This window comes from Eptatretus burgeri, chromosome 10 (assembly GCF_056783735.1).
Source record: "Eptatretus burgeri isolate ZD-2024b chromosome 10, Ebu_testis_v1, whole genome shotgun sequence".
Classification (NCBI taxonomy): domain Eukaryota; kingdom Metazoa; phylum Chordata; class Myxini; order Myxiniformes; family Myxinidae; genus Eptatretus; species Eptatretus burgeri.
Genome location: NC_140970.1, coordinates 32,658,583 through 32,678,830, shown reverse-complemented (window position 1 = coordinate 32,678,830; position 20,248 = coordinate 32,658,583). Strand labels below are relative to the sequence as shown.

At 44.0% G+C, this 20,248-nt stretch overlaps 1 long non-coding RNA gene across 1 annotated transcript in view; it reads right to left on the bottom strand.

The window, feature by feature from the left end:
- Positions 1-774: 774 nt before the first annotated feature.
- LOC147018260 (uncharacterized) overlaps positions 775-20,248 on the bottom strand; it is a 55,642-nt gene continuing 36,168 nt past the window's right edge. Inside the window, exons 4-5 of the long non-coding RNA XR_015062323.1 lie at positions 2,899-3,029; positions 775-1,464 (exon numbers count right to left, since the gene is read on the bottom strand). This is a non-coding gene — a long non-coding RNA (uncharacterized LOC147018260). The remainder of the gene's footprint in view (positions 1,465-2,898; positions 3,030-20,248) is intronic.

The window sequence follows — 20,248 nt, the reverse complement described above, 5'->3', positions numbered from 1 at the left end:
CCATCATTCACTGAACAGGCTGCTATTACAACCCACTGATATTATGGCCCATACAGTTTACCCATTTCATCCAAGCACACGATTATGTTGAAAACATAGACATTATCCTTCGCTTTGTTGATTAATTACTCGGATATTTTGATGACCACTTTTGTGCATATTATAAGCTAAATTGCATCAGCAAAAGTGAATATTCCCCATGGCTCGTCAATCATCATATGTATGAAATTTCGCATTGATCTGTAAGACAGTTATGGAGAAGAAGATTGGTTTTTTTGACGTTTTTATGTTTAATCCAATATGGCCACCAGACCACGTGATCGATGACGTCATAAATTTAATTCTTCACTCACTTTGGGACGTAGATCAGATTTATGAAGTTTCAGATTTTTGGGATAAAGATTTCGACTCAACCAATTATGGCTGGAATGGTACTTCACTGATAACGTCCTCGCTATCACCCTATATACCCCCTGGGGAGTTGATGACATATGCCAAGTTTCAAGTTTTTTCATTGAGCGGTTTCAGGTAAGATGTCCAAACTTCCCTTTAATCCAATATGACTGCCATACCGCAATATGACCTATGACATCATAGTCATCAATAAAAATATTCTCCAGAATGAGTCCCTCCTTTGTTTAAAATTTTACATTAACTGGATAAATGTTTGCAGAGAAAAACATTTTTAAAGCGAAAATATACGGACATGGATGCGGACACGCATGCCCGCACGCACGCACGCACGCACACACACACCAAAAGTTTTGCATCCCTTTCTGGGTGAGACTAACAAAGATTGTACATATTGTGATGGCTTCAATGGTGGGGGGGGGGGATCTTAAACTCTAGAGTTACCCACGTTTTCAGCAAGAAAATGAAAATCTGCCAATTCACAGAAGTCTGTTATCTGAATTCTCCCACTGTATTGTTCATTCTAGCAAAAAGGGTCTACAATGTATTGATTCAATACAATCATGGTTTAGCTCTTGGGCACTGGTGTAACATCATCATCACTATGTTTAACATTGCTGAGCTAAAAAAATAAAATAAAATTCATGAAACAGATTAAATATGGTTTGGATTATTCAAGATTTCAGGTGAGCTTTCTTATCAAGTTGAGACCTCAGATGGAACAGATCAAGGTAATAACAGACTATGTTCAATGTGGTTATTCACTTTCGAATGGTTTTGGAGTGGTATCACAACACAGAAATGATGAAACAAAGGCCTTAATATTAAGGAACCGTATTTAAGTACTAATGAAGTGGAACTATAATCTGATTTAGTCATATATCTCTACTATAAGAGAGCCGTGTGTGTGTGTGTGTGTGTGTGTGTGTGTGTGTGTGTGTGTGTGTGTGTGTGTGTGTGTGTGTGTGTGTGTGTGTGTGTGTGTGTGTGTGTGTCACCATTTTTCTCAGAGTTGGCTGAATGGATCTTCATCAAACATTCAGAGGTTGAGTGCTGTGGAATGTTTTCGGCAAAAAAAACATTAGAAAATTTTGAAGAACAAAAAAGTAAATTTTTTTTTATTTTTAAATAATTGCTCAAAAGTGCCTAAGCTTTTGTAGCTTATGTGAAAGGTAATGTTGAATTATCCCTGACCCATTCCTTTTTGGGTGTAGTGAATTATTTTAAGCCCCCACAAAAAATAGACCAGGCAATAATTTGCTACTAACCCTGCTCGTGGAACATGACAGGAAAAGGTATCAAAATATATTACAAAAAAAAAATCTGCCGCAATGAAAGCCATGACCGTTTTGCACCTGCACATTATACAGCCACCTCTCCACATAAGAGCAATTCCTCCATAATTGAAGGACCAGTTGAAGGAAGACCTTCAAGCTTTCCACAACAGCATGAATCCCTGAGCATAAGAGATGATCTTGGAGGCATATAGAGCCGACAGGAAAGCAATAAAATAAATAATATCAACATAAAGCAAAACAAATTAAAATTTAGATAGTACAGACAATTTTGCAGGACTAAAACAAAGAAAATACTTTGCCTATATTACCAAAAGTATTGGGACAGCACAACCAAGCTTGAAACGAAACATGCCAACCTGCCCATGCACATTTTTTTCTGCCAAAGCAGCATACGCTATGCTACATAAAGGTGTGACTGGTACTTAAACTCAGTTGGAATCAATAAGCCATGAAATAAAAAGCTAAATGATCTTCAATGTCGAATGGTCAATTGTGACACATTCACAATATTTGACACAATGAGCCTTTAAAAGTATACTGTGGGTATCTTTAGAAAACAGAAACCAAGTCATGCTAAAGATTCAAAATAGGACAGGAAGGCCAAAATAAATAATTTATAAATCATGGCACAAGTTTAGAACTTGGAATGTTGCAATATTATGCCAGATATCTAGCAAATTTGTGAAAGTGACAGGGGCAGAGCTGTGCTTAGTGAGTGTATATACGCACACATGCCTACACGTACACCAAATGCCTCAAGGTTGGTGAAACTGGATCTATCAATACAAATGAGGAATCAAATTATGGAAGGTAACTCACAGCATCATTATAAGTGAAGTTTACATTATACAGTGCAGTATATCAAACGGAGAACTAGGCATTTGGCATTGAGGTCAATCTTGCTCGTGGTGAAGAGCACATTCAGAATATACAATAAAGGTACAGTGTCCAGCACAAGCCTATCTATGAGATCGAGTATCTCACAAGCCTCTGACATACCAAAATTGAGTAATATGCCAACTCAATTACGAACAATCAATGAGATTCATTATTAGCCACTGAGCAATCTATTGCCAATTAGACAAAAGTTCTTTAGACAAAAGTTCTTTCAGAACAAAAGTTCTAAAAATTAGACAAAACATAACCAAAGTTCAAAATCGATTCCCTTGTGGGGGAGTAAAATTGTCACCTCATGAATGTCTTCCAAAAACTTTTGTTTGTCTTCTCCGAATGAAACAGTCGCAGGGCCACGAAGCAATCTGCTGGCACGCGCTCACTTTGGTTTGAGTGCTGACAGGCAACGAACAAAGATAGACTCCCCTGGTGGCAAAAAATGCAGTGTAAAGGAAGGAAGGAAGAGATGTGAGGAAACAAACCAATTTTGGGAAAAAAGCATGTCTTTGTGTGTCTCTGTAAAATTACAAATTCCTGCCAGTAAGGAAGGAAGCATTTGACAGGATAAATGCAATCAACGATAGTCAGCAAACTTCTCTCCCACACACAAGAAGTGTACAAAAAAAATAATCTCATCAACGACTGGTAAGCTCACTTCTGATTGAAAGCAAAGCCTCGGAATCCATCCTTGGTGCTAATGTCATCTATTCTCTTTTCTAACAGTCTGATCTCTAACAGAGATGCCAACTTTTGGAAATCAGAATTAGGGAGGATTTGCAACCGACACCAAATAATGTGCGCTAAGCGCACATCTCGAGCGCGGAGCGCTCGACCCTTGCGGCGGGGTCCAGGGCCCGCCTTAGGGCCCTGGAAGCTCTGGGGTTCTGGACGCTCTCTCGTGCCCTCTGAGCCCTATTTTGGAGCATTTAACATGTTAAGAATTCCCACTTTTTGAACAAAAAAAGGGGAAAAATTGTGCACTTTTTAATGTTACATGTATGTTAATATTAGTAAGTTAGGGGACAATCAAAGATTAACAAAAAGCACAAAAGAAGCAATATTTTTCTTACCTTACTGGCTGGTACTACTGATGCTTGCTTTTTCCATGGCAGCTTTGCTGAGTGACAGCTGTGTGGCTCTTTTAGCCCTTCTGATTATGTCTTTGCTGTATTCTCTCTGGTAGCAAGGGGTGCTATGAGCTAGTTTTTCAATTAAGAGAGCTTCCAGGGTTTTGACACTCAAATTGGGACGAAATTCAGTATGATTCTTCCATACAAGACTGAGTGCCCGCTCACATGATGCGTTCGAATGAGGAATGACCAAGATTCCCTTCATCACTTTGCTCAAATTAGGATACTTCTTGGCACCAGTGCAGGGATCTGTGAGCTGTGAAATCCGATGCCACTGCTCATCCACTCTCACTGTCTCAGTAGCAATTGTAGCTATGGAGGCGTCTGCCTGGTAGTGAGCGAATTCACTCTCAAGACTGTCTATGTCACTATCACCGCCACTGAACAGACAGGGGAATTTCTTGATGAAAAACTCCACACAGTCAAACCCCACTTCTTGGTGGAGCTTAACATCCAGCACCTGAGCATGCTTGGCTAATTCATCATCTAGCGGCCAGGTTTTGAAGATGTAATTGCAGGCTTTCACATAATATGAGCGAACTGCACTGAAGAAACCTTGGATGTCTGACTCACTCAGAGTGAAGGTGGATTTCTTGAGACTCCTTTGTTCCCTTATATACAGTTTGGCATCGTTCCCAATCATGAGGTCCTCATCATTCTTCTGATGATTTCTGTCAGAGAAGGGTACATTTACCAGAGCAACCGATGACACCGATGGTTTCAAAAACCGTACGAAGATATCTTTCAGAAGACCATTCAATTCTCCGTGCAGGAGATGAATACAGGGTTCGTCTCTTTGGAGCAGAAGATTCCCCTTCTCAAAAAGCTTGTTAGCATATCGAAGGAAGAAACAATAGAGTTTTGTTTGTGGAGACAAGAACATCCTGTTGACACGTTTTTCTCTAGATTCCTGCACAGTGTTTGAGGAAGATGCGCTTTTAGTTGTAGAACTCGTAGTACACTTAGCCGCAGGGCGATCACACTTGCGTTTACTGCCAGCAGAAGAGGTCAGACTCGTAGTACCAGATCAAATTTTACGTTTGAGGAGACAGCTTGAGGTAGGTGCAGCCAAGGAAGAAGACCTCTGATTCGAAGGTTTTGCTGAGCTTCTATCAAGTGATTTGGCAAAAGCAGAACTTAACTTGGGTCCTTCTTTGCCTGTAGATGGGACTATCACAGTCTTTCTCGACTCTGAAGGGATCTGCTTTGTAGATGAACGTGATGAAGGGCCGGTGATGCTACCTGCTCTCAGCATTGGTTTTGGTGCTGTCCCTGCTGTCTTCTTCGCAGCAGATACTGCAGTGGTAGTGGTGAATGCTGCTCCACTAGTGCTTGATCCTGCAGTGCCAGTACTGGCAGTAGATACAGTGCCGTCCTTCTTGCTCGTTGTTAGAGTCTTGGCTACAGTAGGTTGCATTTTTCTTCGTACTTCTTCTTTGAAGAAGAGGCGAAGTGGCTCCCACTGTTCAATCAGCCTGTCTAGGTACTGACCAAGGGACAGCCACCTTGTTGCGACATGCTTCAGAATCTTGTGTGTCGGGGCATCACAGAGTTCTTGCAGTGCTTTCACTCCTTTGACGCGTTTACTACTTTTGTCCAAGTAGTAGTAAATATCGATGAGAAAGTCATCTAATTCAATGGGTAAGGCCTGAGCCGCCTTCTTGGCCGTATTGTGCATCATATGGCAAGGGCATCCCATGATGTAGCACTCTGGATTTTGTTTGTGGATATAAGCAGCGACTCCTTTGTGCTTGCCCACCATGACAGAGGCATTATCAGCACAAAAGGAAACACAATTTCCCCACGGAATTTTCCTGTCACTGAACTCATGATCAAGCAGTTTGAAAATGTTTTCTCCAGTGGAATCTTGTTTGCACGCAGGCAAACTTAGCAAACCTTGCTTCACAATCCCAGCACTGTTGTCATAGTACGAAATCAGGACAGGATATAGCTGGGCCTCACCACTGTCATTGCTACCGTCTGTAGCTAGGCTAAATGGAGCTAGTCTAGCAATATCGGCAATAGATGAAGCAGTAACATTTGACAACTCAACAATTACACTGGTCAACAACAAATTTGTTGTCTGCATTTTTTAAGCTGATTTAGGACGAATCTGATGCGCTGAATCCAAAACTCACATTAGTTTTGTTCAATCAGGTCAAGTTTTTGAGATATGGCCACATGTCGTTTTTTACATTTTTGTTCACATGTACGCATGTGTGGAGCATTTTAGAAGAAGTTGGTGGGGGTAAAATGTCATGTCAAATAATTGTTTTAATTGGAAATAATTATTTTAATGACAAGAAGTATTCAGGTACGATAGTTCTAGGTGATTATGTCGAAAAGGGATCAGTTTGAAGTCATAAAACCTCAAAATCTTCCAAAAATTGGTGAGGCAAAGTAAAGCATAAAGTTCGTGGATCAAAACTAAAGTTAATGGGGCAGATTTTGTAATAATGTGATACAAAAAAGTTGTATTTCTTGAAATAACGAACTCTGAAGAATGTACAATACCTACATGCGCCAATTTATGACATGCGCTTCTGCTCAAGCTTGGAGTGCCACAGTACGAACCCAAAGATTGGAGACTGTTCATTGACAGCAGCAAGCGATCACTGAAATGTGTTCTGCTACACAACGGCAACCAGTTTGCCTCTGTACCCATCGCTCACTCGACTACACTGAAGGAGAAGTATGAAGCGGTGAAGTACGTGCTGGAGAAAATTGGTTATGATCAGCATAAGTGGTTTATTTGTGTTGACCTGAAGATGGTGAACTTTTTGTTGGGACAACAGTCTGGCTTCACCAAGTACCCATGTTTTCTGTGCATGTGTGATAGTAGGGACCGTGCTCAGCATTACACGAAGAAGGACTGGCCTGTGCGGGAGGAATTGGTGCCATGCAAAGAAAGGAACGTCATCAACGACCCTCTGGTGGACAGAGACAGAATACTCTTCCCACCGCTGCACATCAAGCTCGGCTTAATCAAGCAGTTCACCAAGGCTCTGGACAAAGATGGTGACTGCTTCACTTACTTGTGCCAGGCTTTTCCAGGATTGACCATGGAGAAGTTGAAAGTTGGCATCTTTGATGGTTCTCAGATCCGTCAGCTCATCAGAGATCCAGAGTTCAAAAACTCAATGAACGAAGTGGAACTGGAAGCGTGGAAGACATTTGTTTTGGTAGTGAAGAACTTTCTTGGCAACAATAAGGCCAGAAACTACGCAGAACTTGTCAACAACATGCTGACTGCTTTCAGAAACCTGGGCTGCAACATGAGCATCAAGATGCACTACCTATTTTCACATATGAACCGGTTTCCTGAGAACCTGGGTTCAATGAGTGACGAGCAGGGGGAGAGATTCCATCAGGACATGAAGGAGATGGAGACCAGGTATCAGGGTCGCTGGGACGCAGTCATGATGGCTGACTACTGTTGGAATCTGAAGAGAGACCTCCCTGCCGCTGAACATTCCAGGAGTTCGAAGAAACGGAAGTTCAAGCCCTGAAGTTTGAACAGTGGTGACGCAACATGCAATTTACTTGTACTTACCTTTATCAATGCCCACCATTCAGATGACAGTAATCGATGTTTCTATCATGTAATCAATAAATGTTGTTGGCAAAACATTTTTTTTTCTTAAAAACATGTTTAGGATGATATGTGTTGACAAAAATCAGCTGATAATGCCACAAAAATGTAATTGATTTTGTAACAAGATCTGATTTTTTCAAATCAACTTAGCACAAAAACCTGACCTGATGGAGAGAAACGGATGCCATTTCCTGATTTAGCAGTGCCAGAATACCCTAATTCACTTGTAGAAATCTAGACAACATTCAGAAAGTAAAAAATTGTTGACCAGTGTTCTTTTTTTCTTCTTTGTTCTTGTTCTTGTTTTTTTTTCTTGCTTTTTGTTCTTGTTTTTTTTTTTTTTTTTTTTTTTTGTTCTTGCACATCTTGCACATCTTGCAAGTTTTTGTTCTTGCACATCCATACTTTGAAGCAACTTTTGAATCTGGAAACATCTTTTGAAATAGAGGTCCAGCATGATCTGAGACTGATATGGGCAAGTTATGTTCCACAATAAATCCACTAAAGAGAAGTTCCGCTCGAGTAACATCCTCTTCCTCGCTTGTCCCTTGTTTGGTGAAATAATTCAGAAGTGTACCGGTACTCGTGCTCGAAGATCTCTCCTTTGCAATGTCTGTGTGCCGTTTGCTTCCAACGTGCTTCCGAATATCATCGCGACCTCCGTGCTCAACTGAAATATCAACGCTGCATACTGTACAATACGCATGATGAATTCCTCTTTCAGACTTTCGAATACACGGGTATTGGAGACTGTATTCGGTCTTGTACTTCTGAGACCATTTATTGGTCTTCGTAAGCTTCTTTTCTGCCATTTCGTAATCAACATCGAGGGCTTGAAGCATCGGTAACTTCGAAGTCGATGTTCCACAGCTGCAGCGCGACTCGTAGAACTCTAGCGGCTGTTAAACACCGCACGGTGGTCGCGACCGCCGGGCTGGTACGGGGCCCAGCTGCATGCAGTGAGCGTATCGCATGCATATACACTGTGCATACATACCGCATGCACTGTATTGCACACATACCGTATGCACTAAATCTCAGTGCATGATCGCATAAGCGAGATCCAGACCCAATGTTTCGCTGCTCCTCATTTGAATTTGCAATTTTTTACGTACAATTTGGTAGCAGCGAACGTTATGGAGTTACCACATGCTATACGTAGCAGACGATGCTTTTCATTCAATTCTCATACTAGTACATTCTGATTAGTGAACAGTGCAAAAATATCAAAATTTCGGGAGGATAAGGATAGTGATCGTAAGGGCGGGAGTTTGGGTGAATGGAAGCCTCCCGATGAAATCGGGAGGGTTGGCATTGCTGCTCTAACCATCAATGTGGATTCATGCCCGGTCTGCCAGTAAAAAGTCTGGACATGCTGTTCCTCTCAAAGCATCAAGACTTAATTTTTTTAATCAAGACTTTCTCCCTGGAAATATCTCGGGTATTTGACAGTCTGACATCCTGCTCTGCTCACCAAGTTCACAGCCATACTTTCATAGCTATGGAAAAAGATTGGCAGATGCACTTGAATAACATTAGGAAATGTAAGGTGCTGGGGATTGGTAAGAATAAGGAAAATAAGGACTGCATGATGTAACGGACAGTCTTGGAACGTGCGACACAGGAGAAGGGTCTGGTGGTAGTAGTAGATGCAGGGGCAAGCAGAAAGCACAGTGCCAAGCAGCTGTAGGTAAAACTACGAGGCTGTTTGGTTGTATTCAATAATTCAATAATAATTGGTTGTATTCAGTAATTAAAATAAAAAATAACTATGAGTTCACTTCCAAGGAATTTCGACACAGGAGGAGGATACGAGGCCCATCCATGGGATGAATTCAGTGGCGACAATAGCTTCCTGATGTGAGCTTTAATGAAATATCATTAAAGCCTCATCTCAATAAGATCTTAAGCCAGCCACATGAACCGTGAAGTCAACACCAGGCTCTCAGGGATAGTAATACTCGGCTACAGCAAGAGTGAGTTAAGCTGCAGTACAATGAGCAGCTGAAGGAGGGCACTTTTTACATTAAAAACGAAGCAATTCTGAGAGGTTCTTTTTAATGATAGAGATTTTTTTTTAAGATAATGAATATTATAGGCAAGATAAGTGCAGAAGTTTTTCAGCAGAATGGACAGTGACAAGACCAAGGTCAAAACCCGAGTGAAGTAGATGAGCGGTAGGATGGTAGTAAGGCAGGGATCTTTTACTCAGAGAGTAGTTAATGCATGGAATTGTCTCCCTGGAAAGGTAGTGGAAGCAGAAACAATAGATAGGTTTAAATTGGAAGTAGATAGATATCCAGACACGTTTGGGATCGAGGGGTACAATGGACATTGGCAGGACTGCTGGACAGATTACGTTTGGATGAGTGATTGCCTGGAAGGGCAGTGATTGAGATGTCTGAGAGGGTCTTGTCAAAAAAAAAATGAACAAATTAACATTATGTCATTGTTTGCTCATTCCTCATCCTAAAAAAACCTTTCAACCCCAAATAAAACACCCTGGTGGTGTCCCTATGCCTGCCCACTGTTAGAATCCAGACTCCAGACTCGATGGAATCCTCCCTCACCCAGTAAAATTACATCAATAAAGAGATGAATTAAATTAGTGTTTCATAGAGCGCGGTCATGATGGGTCAAATGGCCCCCTCCTGTCTCCAAGTTCCTTGTCTACCCATGTACCTGTACCAGCAATCTTTACACTACCATTAACTTGACATAACCAAATCCAACCCTCTTATTTAGTCTTAATGTGTCATCTCCCTCCCACCCTCCCCCGAACCCACCACCACTTTCCCCCCCCCCCTGCACTTCCTCTCTTTTCCTGCCTGCTCATTCATTCCCACGAGTATTGTGTCCAACTGTGGCCCCACTGCCCCTCTGTTCGTTCATTGTTGTGACCTTTTTGGAGAAGGAACCATTGTTTGTCACGAGTCGATTACAGCAATAACACAATTAAAGTCAAAACTATTTCAATACTACAGAAGCAAGGAAGTTAAACCACAATCAAATCACTCACTGTTGGGACTCAACAATGGAAATAAAGAGAGAAAACAAACTCACCATTGATCAGTCAATGATTAATCCAAATTCAGGAGAATCCAAGATGAGGATGAGGATGATGTGGAGAAATCATTCTGGAGCTAAAAGCTCACCGATAAGAATGACTGGCATTCCATATTCCAGTGCAGCGGTGGTCGTCCAGTTTCCAGTTCCCTATTGGCATGCCAAATCAAGGATCTTGGAAACTAATGGAGTGCCATCAGAATCTTTGTAAGCAAAGATGCGTGCCATGATCTCAATGAGGAAAGACACGATAGCTCCGTCTTATTCCACTCTTCAAAATAACTCCAAAAGATTCCAGGAGGCACACACATGTCAAAGTCAATGACAGAAAGCATCCTTCATTTTAAATCGAAAAGGTAATTAAAATAAAAAATAACTACGAGTTCACTTCCAAGGAATTTCGACACAGGAGGAGGATACGAGGCCCATCCATGGTATGAATTCAGTGGCGACAATAGCTTCCTGATGTGAGCTTGAATGAAATATCATTCACGATCAGCATTGGCAAAATAAATACACATAGCACTTCACCGGAATGAGAATAACCCTAACCCTGAATCCGTAGGACTCCAGAGGCCACAGAGCTATCGATGAAGGGCAACACGTTGACACATTTCGACATCTATCTAAGAGATGGGGAGGGGAAACGTTTAAAATCTGGACTAATCAACGTCAGTGAGTGTCATTGCGCATCAGTACACGCTTTTTCAGTGTGTGTGTGTGTGTGTGTGTGTGTGTGTGTGTGTGTGTGTGTGTGTGTGTGTGTGTGTGTGTGTGTGTGTGTGTGTGTGTGTGTGTGTAAGTTGCAGGTGTTGCCTGCTATCTCCACATGTGGTCGGTGGGTGCTATCTTCACATGCGGTCAGTGGGTTTCAGGAGGTGAAACTGACCTAGCAGGTGAGTGTGTGGGTGTGTGTGTGTGTGTGTGTGTGTGTGTGTGTGGGGGTGTGTGTGTGTGTGTGTGTGTGTGTGTGTGTGTGTGTGTGTGTGTGTGTAAGTTGCAGGTGTTGCCTGCTATCTCCACATGTGGTCGGTAGGTTTCAGGAGGTGAAGCGGAGACCAACCAGGTCTCAAAGTATCCACCTCTATGTGAGTGTGTGTCGTTAATTGGCATCTACATATGTGGGTTTTCAGAATGTGGAATGGAGTCTTCCAAGGAAGGGCTGAAATTATCCACATTCATTTTTGTAAGGAGTCTCGATTCATGGACCAAGTTGTGAAGTTTTCTATTCTCAAAGTTTTGTGCCGAGGGCTCTCTTCAGGATCGTCACTGAGCCACAGACGGCTTCCAACTGTAATTCGTTTGTCGTAACATTCCCAGGGATGGTTTTTAATATATCTGTGAAGTTCTTCGTCATCATTCCCATAGCTCCAGCTATTACTGGTACAACTTTGGCATTCTTCAGCTTCCAGGATATTTTCACTTCATTCTCCAGGTCTTGGTATTTGGTCATTTTCTTGATTTTTGCATCGTTTAGTCTGAAATCACTGGTATTAACACCTCAATTGGCAATGCCGCCTTCTCTCTTTTTTTTTTGTACCTAAGTATGATATCTGGTCGCAATGTTTATTTTTATTTTATTTTATTTTTAGATACACTGTTGTGTATCTAAAAATACACAACAGTGTACATATGAAATACATATGAAATACAGTGTACATATACAGATACATATGAAAGCTAACATACAGAACGTACAACAAGGGGAGCAAGAGACGAGGGGGGAGAGGGAAGGAAAAAAACCAGTGTGGAACAGAGACAAGAGATCTGTGGAAGGGAGAGGGATGGGTACACAGGGTAAGCAAGATGGCACTACAGGGACTTTCAGGAAGGAAAGCGGGGAATTTGAAGGAGGTGGGTTTGGGGTGGATTAGTGGGGGTCAAAAAGATCATGGTTTTGGATGGGGGAAGATAAGAGTTGGTGGTGAACAGGTGTTTTGAAGGCCTGGAGGGAAGAGTGGGATCGAAGAGAGTGTGGGAGTTTGTTTCTCTGGCAGGAAAAAAGAGGAATGAAAGAATGAAGGTGAGCAGTGATTAGTGATTTTGGTAATATTCCCTTTGTTTTCGATGTTCACGCTTTATGGGATCATTAAGTCGCACGTGACCGGCACTTCCCATGTTTTCAGTGATTTTTGGTTCATGTTCCCACAAATTTTCTGGAACTGGGACATCAAAGTTTTTGCAGATGTGCCAGCGGATTACATTCTAAATTCTGTTGTGTCATTGTGTGTACAGCTGTTTGACCTGTTTATATTTATTTTTAATTATTATTATTTTTTTTTGTATGTGTATTCAGTCTTTAAGCATAATATATCATTCTCCCCTCACCTTTCTGTCTTTTTTTTTCTCTTTTCCTCCTCCTCCCCCCCGTCTCCCTCCCTCTCGATTGTGTATCACAACGTTTGGTGAGGCATCACTCCCCCCACCCCCACTTCCTAGCTTCCCCTCCCTCCGTCTTCAAAAGGGGTGTTTTAATTAACCCAAACACTTAATTTTCACTCTTGCACTTCCTTGGAGTTTTCTTAATGTGCATGCAAAGTTTCAAGCTGTTCGGTTTCATGGTTCTGGTGTTATGGAGGACACACACACACACACACACACACACACACACACACACACACACACACACACACACACACACACACACACACACACACACACACACACACACACACACACACACACACCAGTGGCAGGAGCATTTACAACCCATGCTATCTACCTGGCAAAGGCCTGTATGCATGCTTGCATGTTCATATATACAGCGACCTTTGCACCCCACCGGTCGGCTCACTCCAAATTTGATTTGAACATGCTAGTCCCCGCAATAGAGGGGGAGGGTGGGGGACCAGAGGGTTTTGGGATTTTGCCTTCCTACCTCTGGGACAGAACCGTGGTATCGTCATTGAAACTTGAAGAACAAATGCCAAGTGGCTTCACCAAGCAGTCCACAAAAAGGTCGAAGAAACTTAAAAGCAAAACAGTTAATTTTTATTTGTATTTATCTATGCCAAAGTGACAGGTCATATAACGGAAGGAAAAAAAGAAGAAAAGTCATGGAAATTAAAATTTCACATTTTCAGCGAGCCAGCTACCGCCTGTTGCACCACAGAACATGTGTCCACCGCATTCGAGTGACCCCTGAACTTTGTTCAAGTCGATCGACATACAGTATTCAGCAACGGTGTGAATACTGAAGTGCACTCGTCAAGTGGCTCGAGCACTGCAATGAAACGGTTGATAAGAAACAGCTCGTTTGGCATGTGATTAGCAATCACCGAACCGTCATGTTAAACATACATCTCACAGAGACACCCAAAATGTCAAATATGTCCAAAATTGACAAATTAACACTTTTCTCGGAGTCGGAACTGCTTTCAAGTTCCATTCTGGAGCTTAAATTTTGTAATTCTGCTAAGTTTAAGAGATTCTCGTGGTAATCACATGTGTGGAAATTAATTAAAGCAAAGAACGCTGATGTCTCCGGCATTTATAAGCATTGCAATGTTCCCAGTGATTCGTAGCTTTGATGAACAGGCATTCGATAATATATTCGAGTGAGGAAAGTGAAAAAAAACTTTATCGTCAAGAAATCATTGCAGCCTGTTCCAAGTCAAGGCAAGTTTGAGCAAGCCAAAAAATATTGTGGCTTCAGACCCCAGCGAGGTTACCTACGATATGCCTTAAGACCCCAAAGAGAGCGGTGACACAGGATGCGCCTGGTAAAGGATATAATTAAATAAGGCCGTTAATTATCTTCAAAAGGGGTGTTTTAATCAAACCAAACACCTAATTGTCAGTCCTGCACTTCCTTGCAGTTTTCTTCAAATGCATGCAAAGTTTCAGGCTGCTCGGTTTGATGTTTTTTGAGTTACGGAGGGAGACACTGAAATTTATTGGTGTAGATGACGCAATTTTCCACGATATACTGTCACGGACTAATTAAAGTACATCATCGAAATATTATTCAGCTTCGAGGATGGGATATCGTCTGGATGAAATAAGTGTCAAAATCTGGAGTGAAATCTGATAATTTAAATAAAATAACAAGTCTTATAATTACACCTATATACCTATTAACTTTATGCAAGCAAGGCTATGTCCTGCTCCTTGTCCATAAACAAGTTGTTTCATGAAGAGTGATGCAACTTCAAATGTTTATTTACAAAGAAACAGAAACCTCATGAACGTGAACCAAACATGTCTTGAAAGCTTATATTATGATGTGGTATTTTCTATCACTGATTGCTATTGCAGTAAGTCACTGCTAGAGTTAGTGAGGGCCCAAGGTCTGAAATTGGTATTTACGCAGAATCCTTGTAATTTACGTTCTTGATGTGTGCTCCTCCACGGTTCGGACAGGCATTGATCCTGACTCCAAAGTTCTGTCCAACTTTCCTGTAGGTCTCATGTGGCACTGCCAGGAGACAGTCTGACACCTCCTGCTTCAGATCATCCAGTGTGGCAGGGCGGTTGCTGTAGACAGAGCCCTTGGCAGCCCCCAGAACCAGTAATCCAGAGGGTTAAAGTCTGGGTTATGGGGTGTCCATCATGAGGTACCCAGGGCAACGAGGTGGTTTCTGAAGAGCCTTTGCAGGAAAGTGATGACGTCACCAGCTGTATGCGGGGGTGCACCAACCTGCATAAACCAGGTCATGCTGAGCTGGTTTGGGGTGACCTTTTGGGCTAGATCATTATGGAACTTCTGAAGCATGGCACGGTAGTGCTCATCGTTGATCGTCACTGTCCTGCTGTTGTCATTCTCAAACCAGTAAGGCCCGATTGTTCCCCATCTGGCATTGAAGGCGCAGAAGCATGACCTTAGGCATTTTCAGGTACCTCTCAGTGATATCCTCAGGTGGTTCTACCCCCAGAAAATGGTGTTGTGGTTGTTGATGGCACCGTCCAAGTGGAAATGGGCTTCAACACTGAACCAGATCAGGTTGATACCGTTTGGGTACAACTCCATCCAGTCACTGAGCAAATTGCACATCTCAAGTATCCTTCTCATGTCATCTTGACTCAGTTTATGCCTAATAGAGATAATGCATGAGAAAACCTTCAGTACCTCAGTGAGGTGATGCCAGACTGATGTTGGTTTGATGCCAAGCTTCCGGGAGCACCAGCAGTGGGACTCCATGGGACTGTCCACTGCAGAATCCTGCATTGCATCGATGTTGGCTTGGCTCTTGGTTGCTGATGCTGGCCTGCCACTGTTTCCCTTGCTCTGGTTGTGCACTGTTCCCTTGTGCTCAAAATGTTTCACAATACGTTCAATGGCAGAATTTGTGGGTCCATCACATGTTCTGATGTCGTATTCCCGGCAGAACCTCTGGCAGGTGTCCTCATATTTTTTTTGTATACCTTGTCGAGGTTTGTATGAGAGCTAACACACAACGCAAAGCAAGGGGGGCATGAGACAAGAGGGGCGGGAGTGGGAAGGACAAAACATTGGGGAACAGAGACATTGAGAGTTCTGTGAAAAGGGGAGGGATGGGGCGGGGAACACGGGGTGCACAAGATGGACATTACAGGGACTTTCAGGAAGGAAAGCAGGGAATTTGAGGGAGGTGGGTTTGGGGTGGATTAAAGGGGGTAGAAAAGATCGAAGATTTGGATGGGGTATGATAAGAGGTGGTGGTGAACAGGTGTTTTGAAGGCCTGGAGGGAAGAATGGGATTGAATAGAGTGAGGGAGTTTATTCCAAAGGCAGGAAAAAAAGAGGAATGAAAGAGTGAAGGTGAGCAGTGATTCAAATTTTGGTAGTTTTACCAGTAGGGGGTTGTTGGCGGACTGTGAGCACCCTGCAGAAATATTGTTACGAATTTGGAAGCTTACTGCACACAATAGCCAGAGTCCCTTCAGATCAGTTATATCGGTAAGTACGTGTTTCTAGTTAGAATCTATCCCCTGTGTCTAATGGGAATTAAATGTTCGTGCGCTGCGGAGTTATTTTGATAGTCAGGGTTTTCTTTTACATTTTTACATCACTTACAACAATAACAACACCTTCGCTCCATCCTGACGCCATAACACTCGCAGTGGGCGGAGTTCAAGAAGGACTTGGCGTCTCTCGACCAATCAGAGAGATGCGAGCGAGTTTGCCATCGGTCGGCCAAGGAGAGCCAACGCAGGACAATATTACTTCTCTTCCTGTTTGAAGGGCGGTCCGCCGTGACGCCCGCCATGCCCCCCCCCTTCCCCGGTCCAATCCAAGTCCCTTTTGGCCAATCACGGGGGCGACGAGCACATTTGCGCACCAAAACCGTCCAGTGAGGGAGAGCGGGTCGGAGGAGGCGGCTCCTCCCCTCTGGAGAAGGAGTGAATAATTGGTCGGTGCAATCCGACTGGTAGAGAGTTGGTTTTGGTCTGCTGGATCGCCCCGGATCGCCTGGCCTTGCCTGCTAGCGCTTGCTGCCTCGTCCCCGCTCGTGCTGGTTGGCGTCCACCCTTAATCCTCCATCCCAGGTACTTGGAGTGGTATTGTGGTTGCGGATTCAAGTCCCGACGGTCCAGAACGTCGAAGACCACACGAGGTGGACAGGTCCAAGATAGCTCTGGTTTCCAGCTCATCTTCCCTCGAGCTGGGAACCTTCAATAGAGACCCTACAGGGTCTATTTCTTTGGGTGTGTGTCTGTGTGCGGGACTGTCTTGTCAAGTAGAATTGTTAAGTGCTTTTGCTTGTACATAATTTACATTTCATGGTTGGTTGTAATCTGCTCTTTGTCTCCCTTCCCGGTTTTTGCCAATTATTATTGAAAATAAATACCCCTCTTGTTGAATGTATCAGCTCGTTTCTGTACTTCTTTCATTGGCTTAGCATGGTGCGTGCTGTTGTGCGGAAATTGTGACACGGCAAATTGTGCATTTGGTCCGACGGGTCTTGGTAACCATCCGCTCGGGTTACGCACGGTTCGAGCACGATAACGGCTCGTTCCGCTCGAGGCCTGCCGAGAGTGTGAATTCCCCGGTAGCTTTGCCGTGTGGATACTTAGGTATATTGAAGTTGGCAATTAACCCTATTCCACGCGGCCGAATTATTGGCGATTCATGGTCCTGAAAGGGACCCATGCCTTCTCGGAGTTCTCCGAGAAGCGCGATCTAGATTCTGGGTGTTTGGTGGAGCAGACTCTACTGCACCACCTAGCGGTCGTGCTCGCCGCTGAAACTCGGCCCCACAACAATATGCTGGGGACAAATCGTAGACGGGGCAGGAGGGGCGAGACTGGAGAGGACATGGTAAAAGACAGAAAGACCACTGACCTGCCTGCGGTGAGAGAGGAGGAGGAGATTGGGACATACTCGATGCAGAGCGTTGATGCTGCCTAAGCAGTCTCCTTGGCTATTGGGCACAATCCCGGACGGGTCGCCACTCCGACACAGTATACCAGCATGCTGGCACTCATCTTGCCGACCTCGGAAGGATGACAGGTCGAGTTAACCCCACCTGGTATTAATTCAACAGCTGAGCGGGATTTGAACTCAGGAGCCTAGGATACAAAGTCCGCCACCCGAACCATTGAGCCAACACCAGGCATGGTGAGAAAGTGAGAGGCCCAGACTCAGCACCATCGCGGAAGATGCCAATGATCCGAAATGCCTTGGTTTCCACAGCGTGAAGCCGAGAAAGGTGGGAGGCAGGAGGACCAGCCCAGAGGGGAGAGCAGTACTCCATCAGGCTGTAGACGAAAGCTTTGTATGTGGTGAGAAGCTCAGGTGGGCCGAGGAAGGACTTTGCACGACGGAGGATTCCCAGTCAGCAACTGGCTTTGGAGGCGAGGTTGGAAATGTGGCTTTCCCAGGAAAGATCATGGCAGATAGTGAGACCCAGAAGCTTGAAAGAAAGGACTTATTCCAGAGGATTGTTGAGAAAGTAGATGGGGGGGGGGTTGAAACGGTCCTTTCGGAGAGACAAAGTGAAAGTGTGAGATTTGTCCGGATTGAAAGACATGTTCCACGTGTTGGACCAGTTTATGATTTTACACAGATCTGCAGTGAGCGAAGAAGCTGCTGCTTGCTGGTCTGAGGGATGACAGATGGTACGGCAGATGGTGGAGTCTTCAGCAAAGAGATAAAGAGGATTTCCCAGAGAGTCGCAGAGATCACTGATGAAAACCAGAAAAAGCAAAGGGCCCAGAACGCTCCCTTGAGGTTCTCCAGCCTGGACAAGAAGAGGGGATGAAAGACCACCATTTAAGGCCAAACATTGACTGCGACAGGAGAGGAAGTCTGCGAGCCATGAGTGGACATGGCCTTGGATACCATAGGAAGAGAGTTTGGTGAGCAGGGCAGGGTGCCAGACCATGTCAAAAGCACGCGATATGTCTCGGGATATGGCTCTGATTTCATGTCCGGCATTGAGGACCTCCATCCATTGTTGGGAGAGCAGAAACAGCATATCCAGGGTAGAGTGACCTGTTCTGAAACCAAATTGATGATCAGAAATCAAGCCATTGGAGAAGAGGAAGGATTTCCTGTCTGAAGCGATGATGGATTCCATAACCTTGCTGATGATTGGGAGAAGGCTGATTTGTCTGTCGTTGCAGGGATCTGTTTTTGCACCATTTTTATGCAGGGCAGTAATGCTTGCTGATTTCCAAGCAGATGGCAAATGACCTTGAGCAAAGGAGAGGGTGAATAGAACAGAGAGAGGGTGAGCAAGAGCAGAGGAGCAGGTTTTTAGGACACATGGGCTGATGCCGTCTGGACTGGTTGCAGAATCTGAGTCGAGGTTTGACAGCGAGCTCTCCACCTTGTCAGAAGAAAAGGACACAGAGTCCAAGGACAGTTGAGTGCGACTGGGTAAGGTGGGTACAGAAAGTGATGGGTTTTGGACACAAGATTTAGATGCAAACACCAAGTTTAGGCATTCAGCTTTTTCATGTGCGTCATCAGCAGTGTGGCCATTTGAGGTGAGGGAGGGGATGGAGGGGGAACATACACCAGAAACAGATTTCATTAGATGCCACCAGGATTTGGAGGAGGGAGAGAGGTTTGAGAGTTCAGACTTGAGACTACAAAGATGTTGTTTTCTGGCTCTCCTGACGGTAGATACACACTTGTCCCGAGCTTACTCTCAGTTGGGTTTCCTTTCCATGAGGTAAAGGCAAGTTGTTTCAGGACAACTGCCTTGCCACAAGCTTCAGTGATCTATGGGCAGGAGGAAAGGAAGGACAACTCAAGATGAGAGGGGATAAATCTGTGAATGAGGGAGAGCAAGTTTCTTTGAAAGAAATTCCAGGATGAGTTGATGTTGGAGAAAGTCACGATCAGAGACCAGTCTCACAGTTTGATGGCTGCTTGGAGACCCTGCCAGTGGGCTTGAGTGAAATGCCAGACTCGACAGCACTGAGGTGGCTCTCTGATAATAGCCAGAGAGATGTTTACTTTGACAAGCACATGGTCAGAAGAACCGATTGGAGCAGAGGAAGAGCAGCAGATATTTTCACGGAGATTGGTCAAAATCAGATCCAGAAGAGACAGAGTACCATTCCTTGAGATCCGGGTTGGGAAGTTGACCGATTGAGTCAGTCCCAATGAGTCGCAGAAAGCTTTTGCTGAAGTGCCATGACAGGGGAGAGAGGTACACACACTTAGCCAACTGGCATGATGACAACTGAAGTCACCATATTTGAGGAGGAGAGAGTTTGGATGAGAAGATAGAAGTTGGTCTATGTTTTCAGAGTGAGGTGGAGATGGAGTCATCACTGCGAGGTGGACGGTACAGTAAACATATATACATGAGGTGGGAGTGGAGGGGAAGCCGTAGCCAAAGGTATTCCTGGGGGTGTGGGGGAGTGAGGGCAGTGCATGGAGAGTGAGGAATCGAGTCTTTGATGAAGAGAGCAACTCC